Raw genomic sequence first — 15,042 nt, forward strand, 5'->3', positions numbered from 1 at the left:
ATAAGGATGAGGAGACTAAGGCACGTTTGACCAGCTTGAACTCACAGCTCACCTGTTAAAGCCACAGGTCAGGCTCTGTCTTCAGGAGGTTTGAGGAGGTTTGGGAGGTAGACACTCAACCATCACCTTTCTGGAAGCCTGGCAGTCTACCAGAGAAGGTACAGCATGAGGTCAAAGCAAAACTTTGGAGAAGAGACACATTAAAAAGAATGTGAAGAACACTTTCCTTTGGAACCAATCCCAATGCGGAACCAATCCTGAGATGGTGAGCCCCAATTCCTGGGGTCCCTTGGAGTTTAGGAGAAAAACAGCAGAGAAACAAAGTGTGGAGGCACTTTAGTGAGAGTGCCATGGCTCCTTAGTCTTGAGGCTTTTTATCTCAATGTGGCTCACTCTAGACTAGAGCACACCCTTACCCCATTCCGGGCATGAAGACGTTATTTCTTCCTGCATTGTAATGGTCTCTATGAGACTTGCAAACAGGGGAACAGTGGGGATTGGCACCTCATCCTGGGCTCACCCCCTGGTCTTGTTTCCAAGGCCCTCTTTTTCTCTGACTTCCCAGGGAGCTAACAGCAGACCCGCCCAGGGTCACTTCTTTCCTGAAACATTTCTAGAGAACAAAAGCAGATCCTAGGCTCTCCTGTTGCTTCTTACACTAAGTACCGCCCTTGTCTCACTGTCCCAAGTTGTAATAAACATGCTCTCTATATCCTCTGAACTTTTGCTGTGAAATCTTTCCAACAGGAAGTGAAGAACCCACACACTACTGACAAGCCTGAGGGGATCTGCTCTGAGCCGGAGTCTGACCAGTGACAACATGGGTACTTGACGTTGGCCATGAAGAGGACATATAGAACAGAGAAAATGGCAAATTCCAAAAATCAGTGTTTTTAAAATTAAGTTTATTGGCATGCCTTCAGTGAATAACAGGACATAGGTTTCAAGGGTGCACATCTGTAACACGTGGTCTGTGTTTCGCTGTGTTTTGGACAATGGGGTTTTCAGAGGCAGCACGGTCCAGGTGACCCCTTCAAACCACCAGGTCTTGATTCCAATGAGTGAGGCTGCTTCAGAAAGCACACAGGTGGCATCCGATGGCCAGGGAAGGGCGTGTGGAGTCCAGAGAGGGTGTTAGGACCTGCCTGTGGGTTTATCTCTTACAGGATGGATTGTGCACCTTGTAGATTACAATAGAGAACATTCTCTGGACTCAGGAGATGGGGACTTCATACAGACATGAAGGTCCGTGTAAACAGAAATAAAGAAAAACATATTCCATGAAAGTGTATGGAGGTGTGGACCTGTACCTGCCAAGTGGAATTAATGATAATTTCACCAAAATGAGGAAAGTGAGGATCCAGTCACAGGACTCACAGTGGTTATGAGGGAAAGGACCACAGTTCAATGGCAGAAGGTCCAGACCTTGGCCCTGCACATGAGCAATGACTCCTCCACCTGCTATGGGGTGCAGATAGATTCCTCAGCATATGTCCCAGGTTATCTTCCAGAACCTTCTGGGCACATGAGATTCACTTCCAAGGCTCCCCCTCTCTGAACAGGGAATGGTTCCCTCTGTGTTCACGTCCTGTCTGTATCCTGGGTCCTTCTCTGGCTGTTTCAGGCCTGATAGAGCAGCACCCCCAGCAGCACCAGGACCAATCCAGCCACGCCCAACCGGATGGAATTCTCCACGGTGTAGTCTTGGGGCTGGGAGTCTGGGGATTGTGGGAAAACAGGTCAGAGAGGTCAGGGCAGGACAGAGTCACACAGGACCCTGGATATCCCCCAGGGCACCCTCTCCCCTTGACAGGTCATGACTGTCTGTGCTGAGCCCATAACAGACAGTGTCTCCTACTCACCACTCTTGGGGTTTGAGTTGTTCTGTGAGGGGCTGGTGGTGTCAGCTGCTCCTGAGAACCAGAAAGGAGTGGGGCTGTGTGAGGAGTTGATGTCACTCAAGCCAAGCCTCCCCATAGCTCATGACCTAACTGCTACCATTCCCCGGAAGAACCCTTTCTCTGATGGAGAAGGGTCCTGGCTTCTTTCATGGATTCTTTGGTCTCCCTGGACCTTTTGAGTTTAGACTTTTCTTATGAGTCACTTTGAAACACAGTTTGGCTTTGCTTTGATAATTCAGGATTGGATTGGGAAGAATTATGGTCTCTCGTTGCAGAAAACAATGTGTTATTTCCATCTCTCTGCTCACTGTAGGATTCAGAGCCATGGAAGCTACCTCATCTGGGTATAAAAGCTATATTTATGCAACAGTGAGGACCCAGGAACATCGGTTGATCTCAGATATACAGACATGCATTTATGTAGAACTTGATCAATTCTTCAGCTATGTGTTGGGGAAATTATATGAATAAAACTGAAAAAAAATGGTTCTGAAGTAAAAAACAAAACACAGCACCTTTGAAGCATCTTTGGTAATTCCAGTTGAATTACCTCTTTTAATTCTTAAATGTTTGTAACTAAAATTTTAATGTGTAAGTAACCATCATGTAAAAGTTCTCAGGACAAAAGCAATAATAGAGAGGTGTGTGCAAAACATGCCGAGATCATTATGCTCAGTGAAATGAGCCAGTCAAGAAGGGCAAATATCACCTGATCTCACTTATATGTGGAATCTAAGGAACAAAATAAAGTGATGGATAAAATAAAACCCAAGGCATGGGAACACGGAACAGACTGAGGAATCTCAGAGGTAAAGAGGAGAGGGTGGGAAGAGATTAACCAAAGAACTTGTATGCATATATCCATGCCCATGGACACAGAAAATAGTGCAGTGAGGGCATGGGAAGGGCTGGGAGGGAGCCAGCTGGAGGAGGGTTATAGAGGAGAAAAGGTGCGGGGACACCTGGGATTTTCTCAATAATAAAGATTGAAATGCAGAGAACAGCCATGAATTTCAGAGTCTGGGCAGGATTCCCCTGATTCTTCATGAGGTGTCTATGGTCCCCCTGAGTCTCAGGTGAGCACTGAGGGCCTGGAGGCCTCCAGGAGCACAGGACCTTGCAGAGTGGTGCCAACAGGTGGGGATACTTCTCACTACAACAGGATGTCCAGTGGGGACAGCACCGTCACTCACAGCAGGTCCTACTTTGTTGAGAGCAGGCACTGTCCTGCTCTGAGAAGCTCAGGTCCCACCTATGTGGTGAGGGCTTCCATCTAAGGGGCTCAGGAAATGAGCAGCTGAGGGAGTGTTTCCTGTCCTCTCTCCACCTCTCCCGGCCTCTCCTCCCCCATCAGCAAAGCCATCTTCCCTGTGCTACAAGCCAGGCCTGGGCACCAAAGGCTGACCCTCTCCATCTCCCACTCCACACACTGTCCACTTGCTTAGGGACCCGGGGACCAACCTAACCATGCAGGGCTGCTGGCTTTTAGTGGAAAAACCCCACAGATTCTGTGTGGAACCAGGAGGAGCTGAGATGCTACGTGGGAGTTTCCCAACCTTTGGTGTCCATAACATTGTGGCTCCTCTTGCTGAGCTGAGCCCCCAGGCCTGGTGGGTAATCAGTGTACCTGCCCCCTGACTCCCTCAGCTTTTCAATCCCTACAAGGTCACAGTGACTGGGAGCAGCAGGACAGGCGCAGAGAGGCTGCACCCGGAGCAGGTCTAGGACAAGCCAGGTGTCAGGTGCCTCAGGAAGTCAGAAATGAAAGTGCCCCTGCAGGTCATGGCAGGCAGCCCCTTTGTTCAGAGGGAAAGGTTCTCAGAGTTCACCTCCCAGGAGAGCTGAGTCCACACACACTCAGCCCCATTTTCAGGGATCCTGCCTGTGGGATGTCCCCCTGGGAGCAGCAGTGCTCTGCTCTGAGGTGGAGCCACCAGGAGTCAGCGGGTAGGGCTTCTGTCTGGTCACTTCAGTTAAATCTCACTTCCTGTTAACATCACCGGAGTAGTGCCACTTCCTGCCCTCCCTCAGGCCTGTCTGAGACTGCAGGGCTGGGCTGTCCCAGGGGAGGGAGGTCCCCGCCTGTGTCCACCCTTTCAGGAGATGACCCTCCTCTGTGGAACCACCCAGTGCTCCCACTACTTTCATCACATCTCAGACTTAGATGAGGACAGAGACAGAGATGACCTTGGAGCCCAGAGAGGACAGGACAGGGCTGCTCACCTGAAACCAGGAGCTTTAGGGGCTCACTGGGCAATGACAGCAGGAAGGGGGAGGAGTTGCGTGAGCTGTAGCACCTGTAGGTGCCCCCGAGGGCTGAGGTCACAGGACTCATGGAGAACTCTGCCTGGAACTGCTTAGCTTGGTGCTTTGATCTCAGACGCAGGGGGGGATCGGCTGCCCCCTCCTTGGAAAGAAGAAACGTGTCTCTCGGGCTCTGTGACTGACACAGCAGGGTCACGTTCACTCCTGAGGCCACCCAGGCTCCTGAATGCATGACCATCGAGAGGGAGGGTCTGTCAGGCAGGTGTCCTAGAGAGAGAGAGGAGGATGAGGACTGACGGCCCAGCTTGTTCTGTCCTGAGAGTCACCAGGCCTCTCTCTGAGGACCCTCCTTTCTGTCTGTCTCTGTTTCTCTGAGTCTCCCCCTCTGTGCTCCCACCCCCTGCCTCTCTCTGTCTATCTCCCTCCCTGGGGCCCTGCACTTTCATTCTGGCCCCACCAACTGAAACCCGCAGCAGGGCCTGTGCAAATTCTGGGTCCCTGACTGAACCCACTGGCTCCTCACCTGCCACCAGGATGTTCAAGGGGTCACTGGGGGCCGACCACTCAGAGGAGAGGTTGTATCCACCGTAGCATCTGTACCGGCCCCCATGGGAGCTGCTCACAGTGCCCAGGGGGAAGTGGGCCTGAGCGAGCCCAGCCTGGGGCTGCAGGACAAGGCTCTGGGGGAGGGCCCATCCCCCCTCCTTGTGCAGAGCGAACCTGTCATAGCCGCCATCAGAGCGACACTGGAGGGTCAGGCTCTGTCCAGCGGCCACGATGGGGCCCTGCTGGCTCAGGAGGGAGGGCTTCCCAGCCTCACCTGGGGAGAGCAGACATGAGTTACAGGGGCTGCTCCTCTCATAAACCCCTTCTCCTCTCCTGGCCTCCAGGTCTCACTATCTTTCTCTGTGACTCCGGCCCAGGAGCCCTTGTGCTCCCCTCACCCCACCTTCTCACATGGGCCTCCCCTCACAGCAAAGATGCCAATGACTTGGCTGGTATCTCAGTCCGTGGATGGGGCAATAATAGTACTGACCTGAAACCAGGAGCTGCAGTGGGTCACTGGCTGGTGACCACACCTGGGGCCTATTCCTGTAGCAGCCATAGCATCTGAACCTCCACCTATGTGTGGGGGTCACGGGGCCCACAGGGAACAGGGCCTGGAACTGCCCACTGGGCTGTGGCTGTGAGTCCAGGGTCCTGTAGAGCCTGTGGTCTCCTTCCTTAGTCAGAAGGAACCTGTCAAATCCCTGCCTTGAGCTACACTGGAGGGTCATGTTTCCTCCTGAGGTCACCACAGGACTGGGCAGGGCTGAGAGGCTTGGTTTTCTGTAGGATCCTAGGAGAGGAGGAGGCAGCATGTTAAATGGGGCTCACACCTCCCTCATGTCCCCCAGGGCTGGGCTGTGAGAGGGAGACACCCTGAGAGCAGACCCCCCTTCCTGAGGGAAGAGCCTGAGGCTGGGACTCCTGAGAGTCCTCTCACCTGTCACCACCAGCTCCAGGGGGTCACTGTGCTCTGACCTGCCATCAGGGCTGTAACAGTGACAGCGATATCTCCCTGCCTGTAGCTCTGTCATGTGTGGGATGGAGAACTTGGCCTTGTCCCCGGGCTCCAGTGGCTTCACTCTGTCCAATGGCACTGGGGTTCCCTCTTTATATAGAAGGTACTCCTCAGCCTCTAGGGTCCCCTGACACCAGATGGTCACAGGGCTCCCCCAGGAGATCACAGAACCTGGCTCAGCCCAGACTGTAGGTTTGGGGAGGGGCACTGGAAGGGAACCAGAGGCTGGGTTAGAAGGCATTACCCACCCACACATTTCTAAGATGCCCCACATCCATTAACCCAGAACCACTGTTGTCCATCCCCAGATGCACAGGCTGTAACCCCTTGTCCCATGTGAGAGGGACCTGGGACTCCTGTGGAGACTCACCTGCCTGCACTGGGGTCCTGAGGTCCACACTCAGCCCTGGAAGAGAGTCCCTGTGAGAGATTTGTCCCCCAATCCTGAGCAGCACTCTCCTCCCCATGAGGCTCCTGAGTCCTGGGGTCCTGACAGAGCAGAGCTCCCCTCTCCCTTGAAATCTCACCAATGAAAAGCACAGAGATGAGGGTGGAGGTCATGGTGTCTCCTCGCTCTGATGCAGAGTGAATGCGATGGTGCCATCTGGGCAGGCACAGAGGGTGTGGGCACTGGGAGACTGGCGCTCCCTCTCTCATGGTTGTCACGTCATCAGTTCCTCATGAAAGGGAACAACCTCTATCTAGCACCTTGGCCCTCATTTTCATGGTGAAGCAAAAAATAGTCTCAGAGCCTTCTGAGACACCACTTGCAGGGAACGTGACCCAGGGTACCTTCTTCCCTGACAGTACTGCCCCCACAGGATCTCCTTCCTCCTCAGCCCGACCATCAGCACCTCCCTGGGGTCCTCACCATTGACAGTGTCACCCGGGCCCTGGAGACGTTCAGGAAGATTGGGTGACTGTGGCCTGTAGAGCTCAGATCAGCAGGGATGCGCTCACCCTCTCACTGTGCAACTCAGAGGGATGTCCCTGTGACAATGAGCTCAGAGGGAAATGCAGGGAAATAAGGGAAGGAAAACCAACTCTTCTCCTGGCCCCAGAGTGTGGGCTTTCTGTGTCTCACAGGCCCTTCATGACCTTCTCCTTTTTGTTGCCACAACAGCCACCCTCTCCTTCCCAGGAGCAAGGTTATGACTCACTCCTGCCTCCTCAGTGCCTTGTTCCTTGGACAGAGCTGTGCCCCATTCTGAGATCCTGCCCTCAGATATACAGCTTTGGGGAAAGTGAATGGTCAGTAGGGTTGGTGATAAAGTTCATTCTTATGTAAATTCTCCTTCATCATCTATGGGCCTTGTGCTCTTGAGCAGTACCATTCAATGTCTGAGCCTCAGTTTCCCCATCTGCAACATGTTGTTATGAACTGAACTCCTCAGAGTGCTTGTGGGTTCTGTGGTGCCCGGGCCATGGGAGGGGTCCGTCCCTGTTGTTCCCAGATCAGATGAAGATGGGTGGGTGGAAACATGAGAGAATCAAGGTATGTAACTCCAGAGACAACATGGACAATGGATGTTCCCACCCAAGGGCCTCCATCTGCTATTAATACTCAGAAATGCTACTTATTTCAGAACTAGAGTCCTGACACATGAAATTTGTGCATGGGTACAATCCCAAGGCCTGGCCTGCGATCAGGGCCATCTTCCCACCTGATGGCAGCTGGTCCTGCCCCCCGCTGCCATGCACTCCCAGTTCACCATAGGGTGATCAAAGCCTGCCGGCTGGGGAAAGGGACCGAGAGGTGATCAGTGCACCTCATAGTGACTGGTCGAGCGGTCGTTCTGGTCGTTCCGATGTTAGGGTCAATTTGCATATCACCCTTTTATTATATAGGATTATGTACCACAGTCAATGCATAAAAGAGAAGTAAAAGTTCCCAAGATCAGAACCACCAGCAACAAATAAAATCGGTCCAAGCTGGGTGGCCCCTGATGCCTGGGACTCCCAAGGGGTCATCAGAGGGGAGGGTCTCAGCTCTGTGGGGTCAGAAAAGCTTCTGCAGGTGCTCGAATGCAAGGAGGGATGTGGAACAGAGAGATGTCTCCACCCATTGATCCAAACCATGGTCAGCACTGAGCCACACGGCCTGTGTGTGTGAAACAGATTCAATAATCCAGGTGAGTCCAGCATGGGCATCTGTCCAGGGGTGAGTGTGAGGCTCACAGTGGAGCTGTCCCTGCCTTGGCTCACTTCTTTCCTATAACTTTCCCAGAGAGCCAAAACCCTGCCTAAGCTCTCTCCTATGGCTTCTTCTACCCTAAGCCCTCCCTGTGTATCACTGTCCCCAGCTGTAATAAACATCCTCTCATCGTCACCTGGACATCGTTGTGAAGGCCTTCCTACATGAAGTCAAGAGCTCACACACTGCCAGCTGGTGTGGCTCATGGTTGAGCATCGACATAAGAACCAGGAGGTCACAGTTTAATTCCCCGTCAGGACACCAGCCCTTGTTGCAGGCTGGATCCCAGTATGGGGCGTGCAGGAGGCAGGAGATCAATGATTCTCTCTCATCATTGATGCTTCCCTCCCTCCCTCTCCTTTCCTCTCTCAAATCAGTATAAATATATATTTTTTTAACAATTTTAAATAACCCACAAACTATGGGCCAGCCTGAGGCTGACCCATTCTGGGCGAGTCCCTCTACAATAACAACATGGGCATTTCACATTGGCCATGAAGGAAGCATATATACCAGAGAAAGTGTCAAATGCCAGGATTCAGAAGTTTTTTTTAAATTAAATTTATTGAGGTGCCATCGGTGAACAACAGGACATAGGTTTCAAGGGTGCACGTCTGTAACACGCTGTCTGTGTGTTTCACTGTGCTTTGGACAATGGGGGGTTTCAGAGACAGCACAGACCAGGCAAGCCCCTTCAAACAACCAGGTCTTAATACCAAGGAGTGAGGTTTCTGCAGAAAGCACACAGGTGGCCTCCGAGGGTAAGTGAGGGGCGTGTGGAGTCCAGAAAGGGCATTGGGACCTCTTGTGGGTTCATCTCTTGCAGGATGGATTGTGCTCCTTGTAGAATGATTCCAATAGACAGCATGCTCTGGACTCAGGAGATGGGGACTCCACACAGACATGAAGGTCCATGTAAATAGAAATAAAGGAAAATGTATTCTATGAGAGTGTGGGTTGTTGTGGACCTGTAGCTGCCATGTAGGATGAATGCAAATTTCACCAAAATGGGGAACGTCAGGAACTGTTTCTGGTCAGGAGGGAAAGGACCACAGTTCAATGGCGGAAGGTCCAGACCTTGTCCCTGCATGTGAGCGATGAATCCTCCACCTTCAAGGAGCCGCAGACAGGTCCCTCAGCATATGTTTCACGTTATGTTACAGAAACTTCTGGGCACATGACATTCACTCCCAAGATCCCCCTCTCTGTACAGTGCATTGTTCCCTCTGTGTTCACTTCCTGGATGTGTCATGGGTCCTTCTCTGGCTGTTTCAGGCCTGATAGAGCAGCACCCCGAGTGCCACCAGGACCAAACCAGCCACGCCCAACCGGATGTAATTTTCCACGGTGTAGTCTTGGGTATGAGAGGCTGGGGATTCTGGGAAAACAGATCACAGAGGTCAGAGCAGGACAAAGTCACCCAGGACCCTGGATGTCCACCGAGGCACCCGTCCCCTTGACAGGACATGACCATCTGTGCTAAGCCCATAACAGAGAGAGTCTCCTACTCACCACTCTTGGGGTCTGAGTTGTTCTGTGAGGGGCTGATGGTGTCGGATGCTCCTGAGAACCAGATAGGAGTTGGGCTGTGTGAGGGGTTGATGCCGCTCAAACCCAGCATCCCCATAACTCTCCTCTTTCTCATGACCTAACTGCTACCAGTCCCTCCATGAACCCTTTCTCTGCTGGAGAAGGGTCTTGGCTAGTTTCATGGATTCTTTCCATCTCTCTGGGGATTATGAGTTTAGACTTTGCTTCTCAATCACTTTGGAGCACAGTTAGTCTGTGATGGAGAATTCAGGATTGGGAAGAAACATGATCTCTCATTGCAGAAAATCCATTAGTTTCATCTTTGTGCTCCCTGTGGGATTCTGAGCCATGGGTGCTAACCCATCTGGGTACAAGAGCTTATATTTATGCAACAGCTGAGGACCCAGCATCAATGGGTTAGTCCCAAATATACAGACATGCAATCATGCAGAACTCTAACAATTTCTTAGCTACTGGTGTGGATAATTTTTGAATAAAACTAGAGGCACAATGCACGAAATTTCATGCAAGAGTAGGCCTTCCTTCCTTGAGGTTCTAGCACCGGCTTCCCTCCATCACTCGGGACCCAGACTTCCCTCCTCCGGCCACCCGTAGGCACCTGGGACCCAGGCTGGCTTCCCCTGAGCCACATGCAGGCACCCGGGATCCGGCTGGCTTCCCTCTGGCCCTAGCTTCATCAGGAAGGACGTCCAGAAAGATGTCTGGTCTAATTAGCAAATTACCCTTTTATTATTATAGATTGCAAAAACCATCTAAAGTAAAAAAAAAAAATCTGAAGCAACTTTTATAAGACAGTTCATATTAATTAAAATTATTCTTCATAATAAATGTATAAATTTAATATATTTCCTATTAAAATAAGAGTAGAAATATCATTTTGAACTCCTAAATATTTCAAACTTAAATTTATATGTGCAAGTAACTGTTGCTTAAAACTTCTCAGAACAAAAGCAATGATAGAGAGGTGTGTGCAAAATATATTGGAGATTAATATGGCAAGTAAAATACATTAGTTAAAGAAAAATATCTCATTATCTCGCTTATATGTGGAATCTACTGAACAAAATAAAGTGATGAATAAAATAGAACCAGAGGCATGAAAACATGGGGCAGACTGATGAATCTCAGAGGGAAGTGTATCGGGGCAGGAGGCGATTAACCAATGAACGTATAAGCATATTTGCAGTGCCTGTTGTCACAGACAATAGTGTGGTGAAGGCCTGGGGCAGGACAAGCCCCAGATGGAGGGAGGTTATGGAAGGAATGGTAGGACATCTGTAATATCCTCAACAATAAACATTTTTTTTAAATGCAGAGAGTAGCCATGAATTTCACAGTCTGGGCAGGATCCCGCTAGTTCCTCATGAGCCTTCCATGGTACCCTCTCAGTCTCAGGTGAGCACTGAGGGCCTGGAGGCTTCCAGGGGGCTCAGGCATCTTGCAGAGTGGTGCCCACAGGTGGGGACACTTCTCACTACAGCAGGGTGTCCAGTGGGGACAGCATCATCACCCACACCAGGTCAGAGCAGCCACCGGTCCTGCTCTGAGAAGGCTCAGGGACCCCACCTGTGTGGGTGAGGGCTACCATCCAAGAGGCTCTGGAAATGAGCAGCCATGGGAGTGTCCCCTGTCCTCTCTCCAGCTCTCCCTGCATCTCCTCCCCCTTCAGCCCAGACATCGTCCCTGTGCTGCAAGCCAGGCCTTGACACCAAAGGCTTCCCCCTCTCCATCTTCCACTCCACACACTCTCCACCCTGCTTAGGGACCCAGGCTCCATACCAACTATGCAGGGCTGCTGGCTGTTAGTGAAAATCCCTCAGATCTCTGTGGAACCCGGAGGACCTGAGATGCTAAGTGGGAAGTTCTCTGAGTAACCATCCCCAGAGTCCACACTCCCTTTCAGCCCATAATTATTCTGGGGAGAGGACCCTGAGATGACAGCTCAGCAGACAGGGTCAGGGGCCCTCACTTGAGACCAGGACCTCCAGGGACTCACTGGGGAGTGACAGCAGGAAGGGAGAGGAGCTGCGTGAGCTGTAGCACCTGTAGGTGGCCCCGTGGGCTGAGGTCACAGGGCTCATGCAGAACTCTGCCTGGAACATCTGAGCTCGATGCTTCGATCTAAAACACGGGGGAGGTGGGGAGGCTGCCCCCTCTTTGGATAGAAGGAACGTGTCCCTGGGGCTCTGTGACTGACACCATAGGGTCACGTTCACTCATGAGGCCAAACTGGGGCCTGGCCGCACCGAGAGGGAGGGTCTGTCAGGCAGGTGTCCTAGAGAGAGGGAGGGTGGGTGAGGGCTGCCTGCCCACCTTGTTCTGCCCTGAGAGTCACCAGGTCTCTCTCTGAGGACCCTCCTCTCTGTCTGTCACTGTTTCTCCGAGTGTCCCCCTCTCCCGTCCCACCCCCTGCCACTCTCTGATTCTTTCCCTCCCTGGGGCCTGCACTGCCATTCTGGCCTCACCACCTGGGACCCCAGCAGGGCCTGTGCAGAGTCTGGGTCTCTGACTGAGCCCACTGGCTCCTCAACTGACACCAGGATGTCCAGGGGATCACTGGGAGCCGACCACGCAGAGGAGAGGTTGTATCCACCGTAGCATCTGTACCGGCCCCCATGGGAGCTGCTCACAGTGTCCAGGGGGAAGTGGGCCTAAGAGAGACCAGCCTGGGGCTGCAGGACAAGGCTCTGGGGGAGGTCCTAACCCCCCTCCTTGTGCAGAGCAAATCTGTCATAGGCTCTGTCCAGAGACCACGGTGGGTCCCTGCTGTGTCAGGATGGAGGGATTCCCCGACTCACCGGGGAAGACAGACGTGAATTACAGGGGCTGCTCCTCCCATAAACCCCTTCTCCTGTCCTGGCCCCCAGTTCTCACTGTCTCTCTCTGTGACTCTGTCCCAGGAGTCCCTATGCTCCCCTCTACACACCATGTCACATGGGGCTCTGCTCCCAACAAAAAAAGCCAATAATGTATCTGGTGCCTCAATCCATGTGTGAGACAATGATGGGACTCACCTGTGACTAGGAGCTCCAGCGGGTCACTGGGTTGGGAGCACATGTGGGGTCTGTACATGTAACAGCCATAGCATCTGAACGTCCACCTGTGGGTGGGGGTCACGGGGCCCACAGGGAACAGGGCCTGGAACTGCCCGCCGGACGGTCGCTGTGAGCCCAGGGCCCAGGAGAGCCTGTGATCTCCTTCCTTAGTCAGAAGGAACCTGCCAAATCCTTCCCCTGAGCCACACTGGAGGGTCACGTTCCCTCCTGAGGGCACGACAGGGCTGGGCAGGGCTGAGAGGGTGGGTTTGCTGTAGGCTCCTAGGAGAGGAGGAGGCAGCATGTTAAACGGGCTCACACCTCCCTCACGTCCCCCAGGGCTGGGCTGTGAGAGGGAGACCCCCTTTCTTAGGGCAGAGCCTGAGGCTGGGACCCCTGAGTGTCCTCTCACCTGTCACCACCACCAGCTCCAGGGGGTCACTAGGCTCTGACCAGCCATCAGGGCTGTGATAGGAACACTGATAGCTCCCTGCATCAAGCTCTGTCGTGTGTGTGATGGAGAACTTGGCTTTGTCCTTGGGCTCCAGTGCCTCCTGTCTTTTCCATGATTGTGGGCTTCCCTCTTTATCCAGATGGTACTCCTTGGCCTCTGGGGTCCCCAGACACCAGATGGTCACAGGGCTCCCCCAGAGAATCACAGGGCCTGGCTCAGCCCAGATGGTAGGTTTGGGGAGGGTCCCTGGAAGGAAACCAGAAGCTGGGTTAGAAGGCATTACCCACCCCCACATTCCTAAGATGCCCCACATCCGTTAACCCAGAACCACTGTTCTCCATCCCCAGATGCACAGGTTGTACTCCCTTGTCCCCAGTGAGAGGGACCTGGGACATCTGGGGACATTCTCACCTGCTGTCACTTGGTTCCAGAGGTCCATACTCAGCCCTGGAAGAAAGTCGCTATGAGAGATGTGCCCCTCAGTCCTGAGTAGCACCCTCCTCCCCATGAGCCTCCTGAGTCTTGGGGGTCCTGACAGAGCAGGGCTCCCCTCTCCCTTGAAATCTCACCAAAGCAAAGCACAGTGATGAGGGTGGTGGTCATGGTTTCTCCTTGCTCAGATGTGGGGTGTGTAGATGGAGACGATGCTCCCGTCTGGGTGGATATAGAGGGTGTGGGCACTGGGTGGCTGGCCCTCCCTCTCTTGTGGTTGTCATGTCAGCATCCCCACACGATTGAGAACAGCCTCTTTCTAGCGGCCTGGCTCTCATTTTCATGGGGAAGCAGGAAAGAGACCTGCAGCCTCCTGAGATGCCCCTTGCAGATGAGGAGACCCAGGGCACGTCCTTCCCTGTCAGAGCCTCGCCCACGGGGTCTCCTTTCTCCTCAGCCCGTCCATCAGAACCTCCCTGGAGTCCTCACCATGAACAGTGTCACCCGGGCCCTGGAGACGCTTCAGGAAGACGTGGGTCCCTGTGGCCTGCAGAGCTCAGATCAGCAGGGACACGCTCACCCTCTCACTGCGCAGCTCAGGGCGATGTCACTGTGACAATGAGCACAGAGGCAAATGCAGGGAAATAAGGGAAGGAAAACCAAATCTTCTCATGACCCCAGAGCGTGGGCTTTCTGTGTCTGACAGGCCTTCTCCTTTTTGTTGCCACAGCAGCCACCCTCTCCTTCCTGGGAGCAAGATTATGACTCACTCCTGCCTCCTCAGTCCCTTGTTCCTCAGGCAGAGCTGTGCCCCATCCTGTGAGCCTGGCCTCCAGTCCTCAGCTCAGGGAACAGTAAGTGATCAGTGGCCTGATGTTGGTGAGAAAACTCATGTAAATGTTTCTCTACCATCCATGGCCCTTGTGTGCACGAGCAGTAACATTCAATCTCTCAGCCTCAGTTTTCCCATCTGCAACATGTTGTTATGAACCCAACTCCTCGGAGTGGTTGTGGGTTCAGTATTGCCCAGGTCCTGGAAGGGGTCAATCCTGTTGATTCCCAAATCGGATGAGGATGGGTGGGGTGACACAGGAGAGAATCAAGGTATCTGACTCCACAGTCAACATGGACAATGGATGTGCCCACCCAAGAGCCCCCATCTGCTCTCAATGCTGAGAAATGCTACTTATAATATTTCTGAAAGACATAGCACAGTCAATGAAGAAAGGGGAAGTAAAAGTTCCCAATAGGAGAAGCATCTACAGCCAAGAAAATCGGCCCAAGCTGAGTGGCCTCCGATGCCTGGGACTCGCAAGGGGTCATCGGAGGGGAGGGTCCCACCTCTGTGTGATCAGAAAAGATTCTGAAGGTGCTCACATGCAGGGAGGGATATGGAACAGGAAGACAGTTGGAAGAAGGGTTGGCTGCTTTACATGCTTTGGGAATGGGCACAGGGATATCTCTACCCATCGACCCAGCCCATGGGCAGCACTGAGCCACATCCCCTGTGTGTGAGAAACAGAGTCAATAATCCAGTCTAGTCCAACATGGGCTTCTGTCCAAATGTGAGTGTGAGGCTCATATTGCTAGAACACTGCCAGACACTACAGTCAGATGCTAAGTGTGAGAGAGTGGACACTATGGGG

General features: G+C 52.8%; 1 protein-coding gene and 1 pseudogene across 2 annotated transcripts in view; both read right to left on the minus strand.

The window, feature by feature from the left end:
* Window positions 1-15,042, minus strand: part of LOC132216496 (leukocyte immunoglobulin-like receptor subfamily A member 6) — a 74,353-nt gene that overhangs the window by 43,321 nt on the left and 15,990 nt on the right. The window lies entirely within an intron of this gene.
* Window positions 1,582-13,403, minus strand: LOC132217147 (leukocyte immunoglobulin-like receptor subfamily A member 6; annotated as a pseudogene).

Source organism: Myotis daubentonii, chromosome 15 (genome assembly GCF_963259705.1).
Source record: "Myotis daubentonii chromosome 15, mMyoDau2.1, whole genome shotgun sequence".
NCBI classification, from domain to species: Eukaryota; Metazoa; Chordata; class Mammalia; order Chiroptera; family Vespertilionidae; genus Myotis; species Myotis daubentonii.